We start from the raw sequence: 14,322 nt of genomic DNA on the forward strand, positions 1-14,322 counted from the left end.
AAGGTGGTACGCAAACTTTAAAATAGATTTATCAATTATATGCTTATTCTTAGTGAAAAAAAGGCCATAATTGTTACAAAATGCTTGATACAGTTATCTGCTTTTGTTTATACATTGGGGTCATGTTGGTTAAGAAGCAAAATACATGTATGAAAGCAATATGTCAATGGACATAGGAAATATATTCGAGGTGGTACGCAAACATTCCAATGCGCGCACCTACGCCGGGGTGAGTAGGATAGCTACACTATATATATTTCATATATAATAGTCGAGCTCAAAAGTAAATATACTATAAACAACAAGCTTACCTCAATCACAATTTTAATGCAATGCAGTTAAACAATAAAGTTACAATGATATGCCAGGGATTGAAACTAACTTTTTACTATTGTGGGCAACCATCTTTAGTATTTTGGTTGCCCAGATAAAGAATAACGAGCCCAGAAATATGAACATGTGAATATTATTATATTTTTTTAATAAAATAATAGATAATTATATACATTTGCTGACAATACACATGTTCAATGCATGATGTATTATTATGAGCCTGAATTGAATCATGTCCTATTCCTATATAATGAATGTTATTTAACTAGTATTGATCCATGGTGATCAATTGTTTTTCAATTTTTATTGCACTGAATTGTTTTAAGATTAAAAAAACAACAAGTTTACCAACTTTTGAAATTGAGTTGCCCAGGCCAAAATCTACTTGCCCCGGGCTCATGGGAAACCACTTATTTCCATCCCTGTATGCTCTTCATTTTCTGTTCTTCCATCCCATTCTCAAAATTAATTTTAAAGCACAATATTTTTTAATAACATTTGTATGAATTACTAACCATTATCACCCAAAACACAATTTTACAACGCTTGTAATCGTGTCGTAGAGATTTAGTTTACTATTATCAGTGTTCTCTTTAAATACCGGCAGCCAGCGATTCTGCCGGTTACATTTACTCTTACATTTACATGACTGCTTCTTTTCCCAAATATATCAAGTAAATGTCATAAATGCTTTTCTTTTACTGCATTGTTGCCGGCCATATAACTGGTACTCAATTTTCTGGAAAACACTGAATTATGCATGAAAAACACACAATACTTAAAATCTTAGATTCGTTTTTAAAATAAATTGACACTTCCAGCTTGTCGCCATTAAAATCCAAAGATTCAAATAATTTTCCACGAGGTACGTCAACAATTGCGTAATCAAATGAATGAAAAAAAGAGTAAAGAAAGCCGGACTTTACATAAATTCCAGGTTGATAAACACAACAAGGTAAAGGTACCTTGTAGTCGGTGAGATATAATAATAATACAGTTAGTAAGGCTCGTACCCTGGGTACGGTAAATATACTAAAACGTACCCGGGAATTTTAACACTAAATCGGTTGTTGTCGGGTATTTTGTAAAAATTAATTATGTTTACATTTATGTCAATTTTCTGTTCAATGGCATTTATATTATCAAAACTCATTGTTAAAATCAATGATGTGATTTAATTTTAAATCTTAAATTGTTTAAAGTCGCGTCATTGTATGACGTCGTCAAGTATAATATTTTCCGCGACATCGCACGCTCACTTTTTACCGTCATAGATTTTTTTTTAAAGAAACATTTTTTGGTTTGCAAGGTCCGTTAAATGGGGAACACCATATTCGGTATTTATATTATGTTTTAACAATTAATTCATGCTGTGTAATAAATATTGAATAAGATATTTCGATATTGATTGAAAATGTTTCATATGTTATTTATGAAACCTCTTATTCTAATGAGTGTATGCTATTATATTATACTTTGAAAAGCATATCTGTTGTACTATAATCTTATTATTCAAATTAAATCGTTAATTTAACAATGCTTGTCGTCAGTGTTAATAGTCGTAAATGCTTGTGATCATTGTCGTCAATGTTAGTCGTCATTCCTTATCGTCATTATACATGAAGGAAATAAAAGCAGAAACAGAGACGTATTCTTGATTACTTGCTTATTCCTACGACGTCCTCTCAACACTCAAACTAAAAAGCATGTTGATGCAGATTTTTTAAAAGAGAAGGTTGTTTAAGGTTAACAATATTGTTTTACGTTATCGGTAGCATGTTTAACGACATCGGATTTTTGGCGGATATACAACTCGGATACAATCTAATATTTGCGGGTATGTTTAAGTTTATTTACCGTACCCAGGGAACATGTAAGTAAAGTTAAGAGTACCCGGGGTACATGTACCGGTAAGTAGTAACCGAGCCGAGAATGACCAATCGAGCCTTCGTAAGTGATTGATGGTGTATGGGATAACATGCACTGAGGGTGTATATTTTTCATGAACAAGTCAATTGAAGGTGTTAGAGATGCATTGATCCATAACATTAAAAAGGGTAATTAACCAAGGGCTTATTAAAATTAAAACGATGATATGACATTGTACCAGCTGTTTATTGTTGAGTACTGTAAGCTTGCAATATTTTAAATAATGTAAACAACTTACCTTGTATTAAGTTGGCACATTGTTGTCAGATGTAGAAACTTTTTATACTTATTTCTGTTAAGTTGCACTGGCTGAACCAAAAGAATTATGTAGTCGTTTCTGAATAATCACGAAACAACCTACTAATGCATATGTGCTTGCCAGTTACTGAGTTTGTGCATTTCCATTCATTATATTATCGGCCTTGGCAAACAGCGTAGACCCAGATGAGACGCCGTGCGATGTCTGCTATTTCGTTACGCTGAAGATTTCCATATCCACGGGTGTTTTTGTGTCAAATGTTATGGTTTTTCAATAGATCGTATACTTATCTACAAAACAGCGAATTAGCGTTCACTTTACATCATCTATGTTATTTTGTTAATACTTTCTCGCGTTCTTTTCGAACTTGTATTGACAGCCATTGGTCGACGCCGTCTGCTATTTCCAACGATGAAGATTTCCATATCCACTGGCGTTTTTTTCATGTCAAATGCTAGTGTTTTCCAATTGATCGTATACTTATCTACAAAACGGATAAGTAGCGTTCACTTTACATCGTTTGTGATGATGTTATTTTGTAAATACTTTTAAGCGTTCTTTCTGTCGAAGTCGGCCATTTGGACGTGTGTGAAAAAATACCGACATTCCCGCAATTACCAAAATCCCCAGGAATCCCCGAGATCCCACGAAATCCCCATTAATATTGATTATTTATCGAAAAACTGCGTATTTTAATATAGATAGTTGCGAAATACACTGAAATAACTAATGAAACATTGTTTTTATGAAAGTTTGATTTCGGATATTTCGGTAGGGTATCGGTATATCCACATAACGCATTTTGTAATTCCGGTTATGTAAAACTTGCGAAATTTTTTCGTGATTTCATCAAAAACTAGATTTTTCCCAGGTATAACGCCTACGCCAACAGGTAGATCGCATTCTTGTCCATATACATGTCAAATTTCAGCAAACGTGCTGAGCCAGTTTTCAAGAAACCCAAATCGCAGTGATTCTCGCCACCTTAACGAAACTTAGCCCCCTTTATCATTCGTTCGAATGAACGTCATCAATGATGACGTCCAATACATCACTCATTCCATACTAGAGTTGCGACACCTTAAGGGTTTCGCGGGATGGAATGAGTGGGAACTAAAAAAATGTGGGTTCGAAAATTTTGGGTAAGAAAATGTGGGAACACAAATTTTAGGTACTAAACAAATGTGGGTACGAACATTTTGGTTACGAAAAAAAATGTTGGTACGAAAATTGTGGGTACAATGGGTCAATGTTAAGGTTTTAGCATGGCGGACGCCGGACGGCAAAAAGACACGATACGACACGATGAGCTGGCTATGACAATACCTCAGGTATTCTCCGAAAACAGCAGAGCGCATATGCATAAGTCAGTGAGTAATACTCAACAAGACTATTGTCAAGCAAATTTGTCCCCTACCGGCTCCACCATTGTCAGAATTTATTTTATTTTTTTATTTATTGCCAAAGAAACCAGAATTTTGACGTAGGAACAAAATGAAATCACGTGCATAATGTCCTTATTGCCATCTATCCATGTTTCAAGTTTCATGAAAAAATATTAAGAACTTTTAAAGTTATCGCAGGATTCAGAAAAGTGTGACAGACTGACTGACTGACTGACTGACGGACACACAGAGCACAAACCATAAATCCCCTCCGGTGAAACCGGTAGTGGACTAATAAAAGCTAGGCACGGCGTATAAAATCAGAACCACTGGGTCGAATCTGCTGAAACTTGGCCCCATTATAGATTATAGTCCAAACAAGCTACAGAATGAGCGTTTTTGGACCTGACAGCGTAAAACATTAACCAATAATTGACAGCACAAAATGGGTCATTTTGTACAAAAAATGTAAACTTTGAGTGGCATTTAATGACCTTTAGACATCAGAAAGTTGCAAATTTTTAATATTCTGCACACTTCGACTTGTTTTTTTTACAAATTTAGAAGCATTTATGCTTGGGATGTATATAAACCATGTTATTCAGTGTCAAATTTGGCCAAAAAATCACAATACAATCCCAAAAATGGCTAAGCAGCAATGCCCCTTTAACATTATTCCTTATATTTAATTGTATTGTTTAAAAAGATAACTGTGTATATTTAATCATAATGGCTCTGTATATCACACATGATAGGGCACTGCTGGGGCTTGAACCCAGAACTCATCTCACATTGTAAGATGCGTTTTTCAATTAAACTACAATTAAACTGGGCGTTAGTGAAAGTGAAAGTCTTTTTCCAGGTTTTCCCTGATTTCCAGGTTGGCTGGAAACCATGTTTAACTATGATAAAATGTTCTTTAGATGCCATGTGTATTAATATATAGGTCTATTTTTCTGAGATATTAATGAAAATGCCTTTGGGTATGTGGCGAATATTTAAAAAATCTGCAACTTGATATATGGTGCTAACACGGTAAAATTGTATGAGCCCAAATTATAATGGATGAATGCGTATTATGCTTCTCTGCTTATACTATGACGACATGTTCATACAATGTCAATTTTATTAATATACATGTATATGCCAAATTTAATGAAAAAGACTTGAAAATGTGTGTCGCAAGATACCAAGTACGAAAAAAATCAGCATTTTTATGTAGGGTCATCACACGGTAAAATTATTTGTGCCCAAAATAATAATAGATGAATGCATATTAGGCTTCAATGTTGCTTATACTATGACTACTGGTTCATACGATGCCATTTTTATAAATATCTATGCCAAATTTAATGAAATAGACATGAAAATGTGTGTCGCCAGGTACCAAGTAAGAAAAAAATCAGCATTTTTATCTAGGGTCTTCACACGGTTAAATTATTTGTGCACAAATAATAATAGATGAATGCATATTAGGCTTCAATGTTGCTTATACTATGACTACTGGTTCATACAATGCCATTTTTATAAATATCTATGCCAAATTTAATGAAATAGACTTGAAAATGTGTGTCGCCAGGTACCAAATAAGAAAAAAATCAGCATTTTTATATAGGGTCTTCACACAGTAAAATTATTTGTGCCCAAGTAATAATAGATGAATGCATATTAGGCTTCAATGTTGCTTATACTATGACTACTGGTTCATACGATGCCAATTTTATAAATATCTATGCCAAATTTAATGAAATAGACTTGAAAATGTGTGTCGCCAGGTACCAAGTAAGAAAAAAATCAGCATTTTTATGTAGGGTCTTCACACAGTAAAATTATTTGTGCCCAAATAAGAATAGATGAATGCATATTAGGCTTCAATGTTGCTTATACTATGACTAATGGTTCATACGATACCCTTTTTATAAATATCTATGCCAAATTTAATGAAATAGACTCGAAAATGTGATTCGCCAGGTACCAAGTAAGAAAAAAATCCGCATTTTTATGTAGGGTCTTCACACGGTAAAATTATTTGTTCCCAAATAATAATAGATGAATGCATATTAGGCTTCAATGTTGCTTATACTATGACGATATGTTCATACAATGCCATTTTTAAAAATATCTATGCCAAATTTAATGAAATAGAATTAAAAATGTGTGTCGCCAGGTACCAAGTAAGAAAAAAATCAGCATTTTTATGTAGGGTCTTCACATGGTAAAATTATTTGTGCCAAAATAATAACAGATGAATGCATATTAGGCTTCAATGTTGCTTATACTATGACTACTGGTTCATACAATGCCATTTTTACAAATATCTATGCCAAATTTAATGAAATAGACTTGAAAATGTGTGTCGCCAGGTACCAAGTAAGAAAAAATCAGCATTTTTATGTAGGGTCTTCACACGGTAAAATTATTTGTGCCCAAATAATAATAGATGAATGCATATTAGGCTTCAATGCTGCTTATACTATGACTACTGGTTCATACGATGCCAGTTTTATAAATATCTATGCCAAATGTAATGAAATAGACTTGAAAATGTGTGTCGCCAGGTACCAAATAAGAAAAAAATCAGCATTTTTATGTAGGATCTTCACACGGTAAAATTGTTTGTGCCCAAATAATAATACATGTAGATGAATGCATATTAGGCTTCAATGTTGCTTATACTATGACTACTGGTTCATACGATGCCATTTTTTAAAATATCTATGCCAAATTTAATGAAAAAGACTTGAAAATGTGTGTCGCCAGGTACCAAGTAAGAAAAAAATCAGCATTTTTATGTAGGGTCTTCACACAGTAAAATTATTTGTGCCCAATAAATAATAGATGAATGCATATTAGGCTTCAATGTTGCTTATACTATGACTACTGGTTCATACGATGCCAATTTTATAAATATCTATGCCAAATTTAATGAAATAGACTTGAAAATGTGTGTCGCCAGGTACCAAGTAAGAAAAAAATCAGCATTTTATGTAGGGTCTTCACACAGTAAAATTATTTGTGCCCAAATAATAATAGATAAATGCATATTAGGCTTCAATGCAGGGTTGGCATATTGACCGGTCAATTGAGTATTGACCGGGCCGGCGGTCAATACCTGGTTAAAACCGGTCAATACTGGTCATTACTGGTCGATTGAAAATTGTAGCATTTAAACATTAAAAAGGAGCCATTTTATATAAAATCAATAATTATTCTGTAATTGATAAACTTTTTTCTGAGTTATTTATTTAAAAAAAAATCTTTAAAGCTGTAAAAAGTTACTTCTTAATTATTTATGGAAACAGCCTCAAATACATAAGGACTAAGGCAATATCTTTATCTCAGTGTATCACATCTGTTACTAATTAGCCGGATTTTACATAAATTCCAGGTTGATAAACACAACAAGGTAAAGGTACCTTGTAGTCGGTGAGATATAATAATAATACAGTTAGTAAGGCTCGTACCCTGGGTACGGTAAATATACTAAAATGTACGCGGGAATTTTAACACTAAATCGGTTGTTGTCGGCTATTTGTAAAAATTAATTATGTTTACATTTATGTAAATTTTCTGTTAAATGGCATTTATATTATCAAAACTCATTGTTAAAATCAATAATGTGATTACATTTTAAATCTTAAATTGTTTAAAGTCGCGTCATTGTATGACGTCGTCAAGTATAATATTTTCCGCGACATCGCACGTTCACTTTTTACCGTCATAGATTTTTTAAAAGAAACATTATTTGGTTACCAAGGTCCGTTAAATGGGGAACACCATATTCGGTATTTATATTATGTTTTAACAATTAATTAATGCTGTGTAATAAATATTGTTTAAGATATTTCGATATTTATTGAAAATGTTTCAAAATGTTATTTATGAAACCTCTTATTCTTATGAGTGTATGCTATTATATTATACTTTGAAAAGCATATCTGTTGTACTATAATCTTATTATTCATTTATTACTGTTAATTTCATTTATTGTAGAGAATCGTCAATGTTACATCTAGTCGCCAATGCTTGTTGTCAGTGTTAGTCGTAAATGCTTGTGATCATTGTCGTTGATGTTAGTCGTCAATCCTTATCGTCATTATACATGAAGGAAATAAAAGCAGAAACAGAGACGTATTCTTGATTACTTGCTTATTCCTACGGCGTCCTCTCAACACTCATACTAAAAAGCATGTTGATGCAGATTTTTTAAAAGAGAAGTTTGTTTAAGGTAAACAATATTGTTTTACGTTAATCGGTAGCATGTTTAACGACATCGGATTTTTGGCGGATATACAACTCGGATACAATCTAATATTTGCGGGTATGTTTAAGTTTATTTACCGTACCCGGGGTACATGTAAGTAAAATTAAGAGTACCCGGGGTACATGTACCGGTAAGTAGTACCCGAGCTGAGAATGATCAATCGAGCCTTAGTAAGTGAGTGATGGTGTATGGGATAACATGCACTGAGGGTGTATATTTTTCATGAACAAGTCAATTGAAGGTGTTAGAGATGCATTGATTAAAAAGGGTAATTAACCACGGGCTTATTACAATTAAAACGATGACATTACATTGTACCAGCTGTATATTGTTGTATACTGTAAGCTTGCAATATTTTAAATAATGTAAACAACTTACCTTGTATTAAGTTGGCACATTGTTGTCAGGTGTAGAAACTTTTTATACTTATTTCTGTTAAGTTGCACTGGCTGAACCAAAAGAATTATGTAGTCGTTTCTAAATAATTACGAAACAACCTACTAATGCATATATGCTTGCCAGTTACTGAGTTTGTGCATTTCCATTCATTATATTATCGGCCTTGGCAAACAGCGTAAAATCAGATGAGACGCCGTGTGATGTCTGCTATTTCGTTACGCTGAAGATTTCCATATCCACCGGTGTTTTTATGTCAAATGTTATGGTTTTTCAATAGATCATATACTTATCTACAAAACAGCGAATTAGCGTTCACTTTACATCATTTTTAATTATGTTATTTTGTTAATACTTTCTCGCGTTCTTTTCGAACCTGTATTGGCAGCTATTTGTCGACGCCGTCTGCTAATGCTATTTCGTACGCTGAAGATTTCCATATCCACTGGTGTTTTTTTATGGCAAATTTTATTGTTTTGCATTGGATCGTATACTTATGTACAAAATAGCTAACTAGCGTTCACTTTACATCACTTCTGATGATCTTATTTTGTAAGTAATTTCTGGGTGTTCATTCCTTTGTCAGCCATTTTGACCGTTGGTTTGTTTACTTTTGGTTTCCACTTACAAACGAAATTAATTGATTTGCTGCTCACGTTTATTTATTGATTTAATAATAAATTATTAAACCCTAATAATGTAATAGATATTATCGGATAAATAGAATACCATTCTAATACCAGTGTGTACTTACATTTATCTCGGAAAGCCTAGCCGTGTAAACCTTTCTTCAACTCGTCGCACACAAATTCACAATACGTCGAATAACACATAGATTTATGTCATGTTTATTAAAAAAACACACTGTGCACAAAAGACATGCATGTGTACTTCCAATTGATATTCAAACACAATTATTACGTCTTTGTTTATCGATTAAACGCCTAACTTTAATTAATTACGCGTAAATTAGTTTCTTTGTTTATTAACAAGATGGAAGCTAGCCTAAGCGCTTTTCATGACGTCATGCGCACGTGCCGTTTCCCATAAAAAATATTTAAACACAAAATACTCGAAAAGTTGTTTTTTCCCAGATATGACGACAACGCCAACAGGTAGATCGCATTCTGGTTCATATACATGTCAAATTTCAGCAAACGTGTTGGGCCAGTTTTCAATTGACTCAAATCGCGGCTATATGCGCCAGCTTAACGAAACTTAGCCCCCTTTATCATTCGTTCGATTGAACGTCATCAATGATGACGTCCAATACATCACTCATTCCATACTAGAGTTGCGACACCTTAAGGGTTTCGCGGGATGGAATGAGTGGAGAGTTCAAATCAAATTGAAAATCGATTATTTCAAAATAAAAAATTGGTACGAAAAAATATGTGGGCAGTGGGTACGAAAAAAAAAAAATTTGGGTAAGAAAACAAATTTGAGTACGAAAAAAAAAGGGTACGAACAAAATAAAGGTACGAAAAACTATTTGGGTACGAAAAAAATGGGTACAAATAAAAAATTAGGTACGAACAAATTTGTGTAAGAAAAAAATTTGAGTACGAACAAATGGGTACGAAAAAATTTGGGTACGAACAAATTTGTGTACGAAGAAATAATGGTTACGAACATAAAATGGGCAGGAAAAAAAACTAATTTGGTTACGAAAACAAATTAGAGTACGAAAAAATAAAGGAAACAAAAAAAATTAGGGTACGAAAACTATTTGGGTACGAAAAAAATGGGTACAAATAAAAATTTTGGGTACGAAAAAATCTGGGTACGAAAATAATTTGGGTACTAAAAAAATAGGTACGAATTTTTGTATTTGGGTACGAAAAAAAATGGGTATGAAAAAAAAATTGGGTACGAACAAATTTGGGTACGAAAAAGATTGGTACGAAAAAATAAATGGGTACGAACAAATTTGGGTACGAAAAACATTTGGGTACGAAAAAAATGGGTACAAAAAAAAAAATTGGGTACGAAAACAATTGGGAACAAAAAACATTTGGGTACGAAAAAAATGGGTACGAAAAAAAAATTGTTACGAAAAAAAATTTGGTACGAACAAAAATTTAGGTACGAAAAAATGGGTACGAAAAAAATTGGGCACGAAAAAAAAGGGGTACGAAAAAAATTGGGTACCAAAAAATTGGGTACGAAAAATTTGGGTACGAAAAACATTTGGGTACGAAAATAATGGGTACGAATTTTTTTTTAGGTACGAACAAATTTGGGTACGAAAAACATTTGGGTACGACAAAAATGATTACGAAAATCGAAAAATTGGGGTATGAAAAATCTAATTTGAATTGTCTAGCCCGTGAATTGTCTCCTGGGGGTGAATTGTCTTGAGGTTGCTATTAAGGCTACATGTACTTCCGGCCAAGCCACGTGTTTATAGCGATTGCGCAATAAAAAACACCACTTTTTCGTGATTTAATCAAAAACTAGATTTTTCACAGTAATAACGAATACGCCAACAGGTAGATCGCGTTATATGTACAGTTAATGGAAAATTTCATAGGGCCATACATTGTAACTCTGTGAAAAATCATCTGACCAGAACCGGCTGATAATAAGCATGTCTCCTCTTGGTAGTGAAGCTTCCCATTAAGTTTAATTGAATTCCAGTCATTAGTTGCTGAGAAATAGCCCGGACAAAAATTGTGCACGGACGGACAGACGAAGCGGCGACTATATGCTCCCCCCTTAAAAAATTTGGGGAGAGCATAATAAAAAAGTTGTGGCAATTTAAAGGTGGTACGCAAACTTTAAAATAGATTTATCAATTATATGCTTATTCTTAGTGAAAAAAAGGCCATTATTGTTACAAAATGCTTGATACAGTTATCTGCTTTTGTTTATACATTGGGGTCATGTTGGTTAAGAAGCAAAATACATGTATGAAAGCAATATGTCAATGGACATAGGAAATATATTCGAGGTAGTACGCAAACATTCCAATGCGCGCACCTACGCCGGGGTGAGTAGGATAGGTCCACTATATATATTTCATATATAATAGTCGAGCTAAAAGTAAATATACTATAAACAACAAGCTTACCTCAATCACAATTTTAATGCAATACAGTTAAACAACAAGGGACAAAATTGTCACAAAACCAGGTTTTCATTGTGAAAAAAAAATCTGATAAAGGGAGAAAAACTCAAACTGAACTTTTGAAATGACCAAAAAAAATTAACCCCCTTTGTAAGTTTTTTTTTTTTTAAATCTATTTTAGTCGTGGCGACCTTGACATTGGAGATATTGACGTGATTCTTTCGTGGGACACACCGTCCCATGATGGTGAACAAATGTGCCAAATGATTTTAAAATCTCACAATGAATGACATAGTTATGGCCAGGACAAGCTCATTTATGGCCATTTTTGACCTTTGAACTCAAAGTGTGACCTTGACCTTGGAGATATCGACGTAATTATTTCGCGCGACACACCGTCCAATGATGGTGAACAAATGCGCCAAATGATTTTAAAATCTGACAATGAACGACATAGTTATGGCCCGGACAAGCTTATTCCGCCAGCCCGCCAGCCAGCCAGCCAGCCCGCCAGCCCGCCCGCATTCGCCAATCTAATAACCAGTTTTTCCTTCGGAAAACCTGGTTAATAAAGTTACAATGATATGCCAGGGATTGAAACTAACTTTTTGCTATTGTGTGCAACCATCTTTAGTATTTTGGTTGCCCAGATAAAGAATAACGAGCCCAGAAATATGAACATGTGAATATTATTATACATTTTTTTAATAAAATAATAGATAATTATATACATTTGCTGACAATACACATGTTCAATGCATGATGTATTATTATGAGCCTGAATTGAGTCATGTCCTATTCCTAAATAATGAATGTTATTTAACTAGTATTGATCCATGGTGATCAATTGTTTTTCAATTTTTATTGCACTGAATTGTTTTAAGATTTAAAAAAAAGAAGTTTACCAACTTTTGAAATTGAGTTGCCCAGGCCAAAATCTACTTGCCCCGGGCTCACGGGAAACCACATATTTCCATCCCTGTATGCTCTTCATTTTCTGATCTTCCATCCCATTCTCAAAATTAATTTTAAAGCACAATATTTTTTAATAACATTTGTATGAATTACTAACCATTATCACCCAAAACACAATTTTACAACGCTGTAATCGTGTCGTAGAGATTTAGTTTACTATTATCAGTGTTCTCTTTAAATACCGTCAGCCAGCGATTCTGCCGGTTACATTTACTCTTACATTTACATGACGGCTTCTTTTCCCAAATATATCAAGTAAGGCCAGAGTTTTTTAATAAAATGATTTTCGGACCCGCCGACTCTTATTTTTGACGAAACCAAAAAAAAAATAAAAATTGAATCTCGATATTTTTTCGGATGCCAAAAGGTGGCTTTTAAACACTAAATGGGTGACGAGTTTAAGAAAAAGTTAAATTGTGCTGGAATTTACCAAAAGCTATGCCATAATTGTTTGTTCAAGAACGCTACAACGCTTTCAAAGCAAAGTCTGCTAACTCAATTCTATACATAGATGGTGACGTCACTACGTTATTGTCAATAAGACCGATGTGTACACAATGCTGCTAACTCAATAATTATGCAACCGTCAAATAAAATCCTGAATAGAATCGATTTGTAAGTAAATATTTTATTATTTCTTTACAATTTTATCAAATTAATAGTATTAAAATGACTAAATATTATTATGAAAGCAATACGAAAAGAACGATTTAAATTCAACAGCCGTGAACAGGTGCCCGAATGCGAAACCCATTTACGCCTATCAACTTTAAATCTTCAATATTTGACGCACAAATACGGTCATATTTAAAGAATAAAATTGTATGTGTTGTTTAATGCAATTGTAGAGAAGAATTTGTGCATATAATACGTGTATTTTCGTTATTTTCAATGGGTACGAAACTTCGGTTTTGTAACGGACTAGTTCGTACCAAAAGTTCAAAAATCGCAAAATCAACATTTTTTAAAACGATTTCAAACCATGAATGTCCAAATAAAATAAATTAATTATTTGAAATCGTTTATTTTTATTTTTCAGGCTAAAAATGAGCAGTTGTATCTAAAATGAAATTCCCTGGTCCAACAAGGCACTGTGGATCCGCTGTGAAAATTGCAAAAACTTGACTCTTTGAACAATGGGTTGGTGATGGAAATAAACTAATTTTGCAAGAAAGAAAAGCAGGGTGTTCAGTGTTCATTCTGGGCAACGCCATTGCGGGATTCCCGCATCGAAATATTAATGGTCGCAATCTTAATAATATCAGTGGGCCAGTCGGGCGAATACATAATAAAATTGGCGCATTAAAAAATAAGATCAATGGGAGATTTAATTTTCAAAAACAAAGCGATGGAATCGTACTGCGAATTCTAAACACGGGTCTGCTGAGTAGGTGGAAAATAACCGTTGCTTGGCTACCGCGGGCGCACTGTGTTGAATCCTGCACTTTCATTGGTTGATAGATGTCAACGGTCTTCAAACTGTGTCTAACATATCAGAAAGTGTTGAAAACGTTTGTAAGCATTTTTTGTTGTTGCGATTTTCCAATGTTTTAAGAAAAAAGTGTTTAAACATGTCAAGCAGAACGGAGAGAAGCGAGGGACGAACTCTCCTACATTTTTTCAACAAAAATTCCAAGGGAAAGTGAAAGAACTTCTGATCAGGAAGGTGGCAAAACAGCAGATGCTTCGGCCAAAGCGGGTAGGCCTTCAT

Source organism: Dreissena polymorpha, chromosome 7 (genome assembly GCF_020536995.1).
Source record: "Dreissena polymorpha isolate Duluth1 chromosome 7, UMN_Dpol_1.0, whole genome shotgun sequence".
Lineage (NCBI taxonomy): Eukaryota > Metazoa > Mollusca > Bivalvia > Myida > Dreissenidae > Dreissena > Dreissena polymorpha.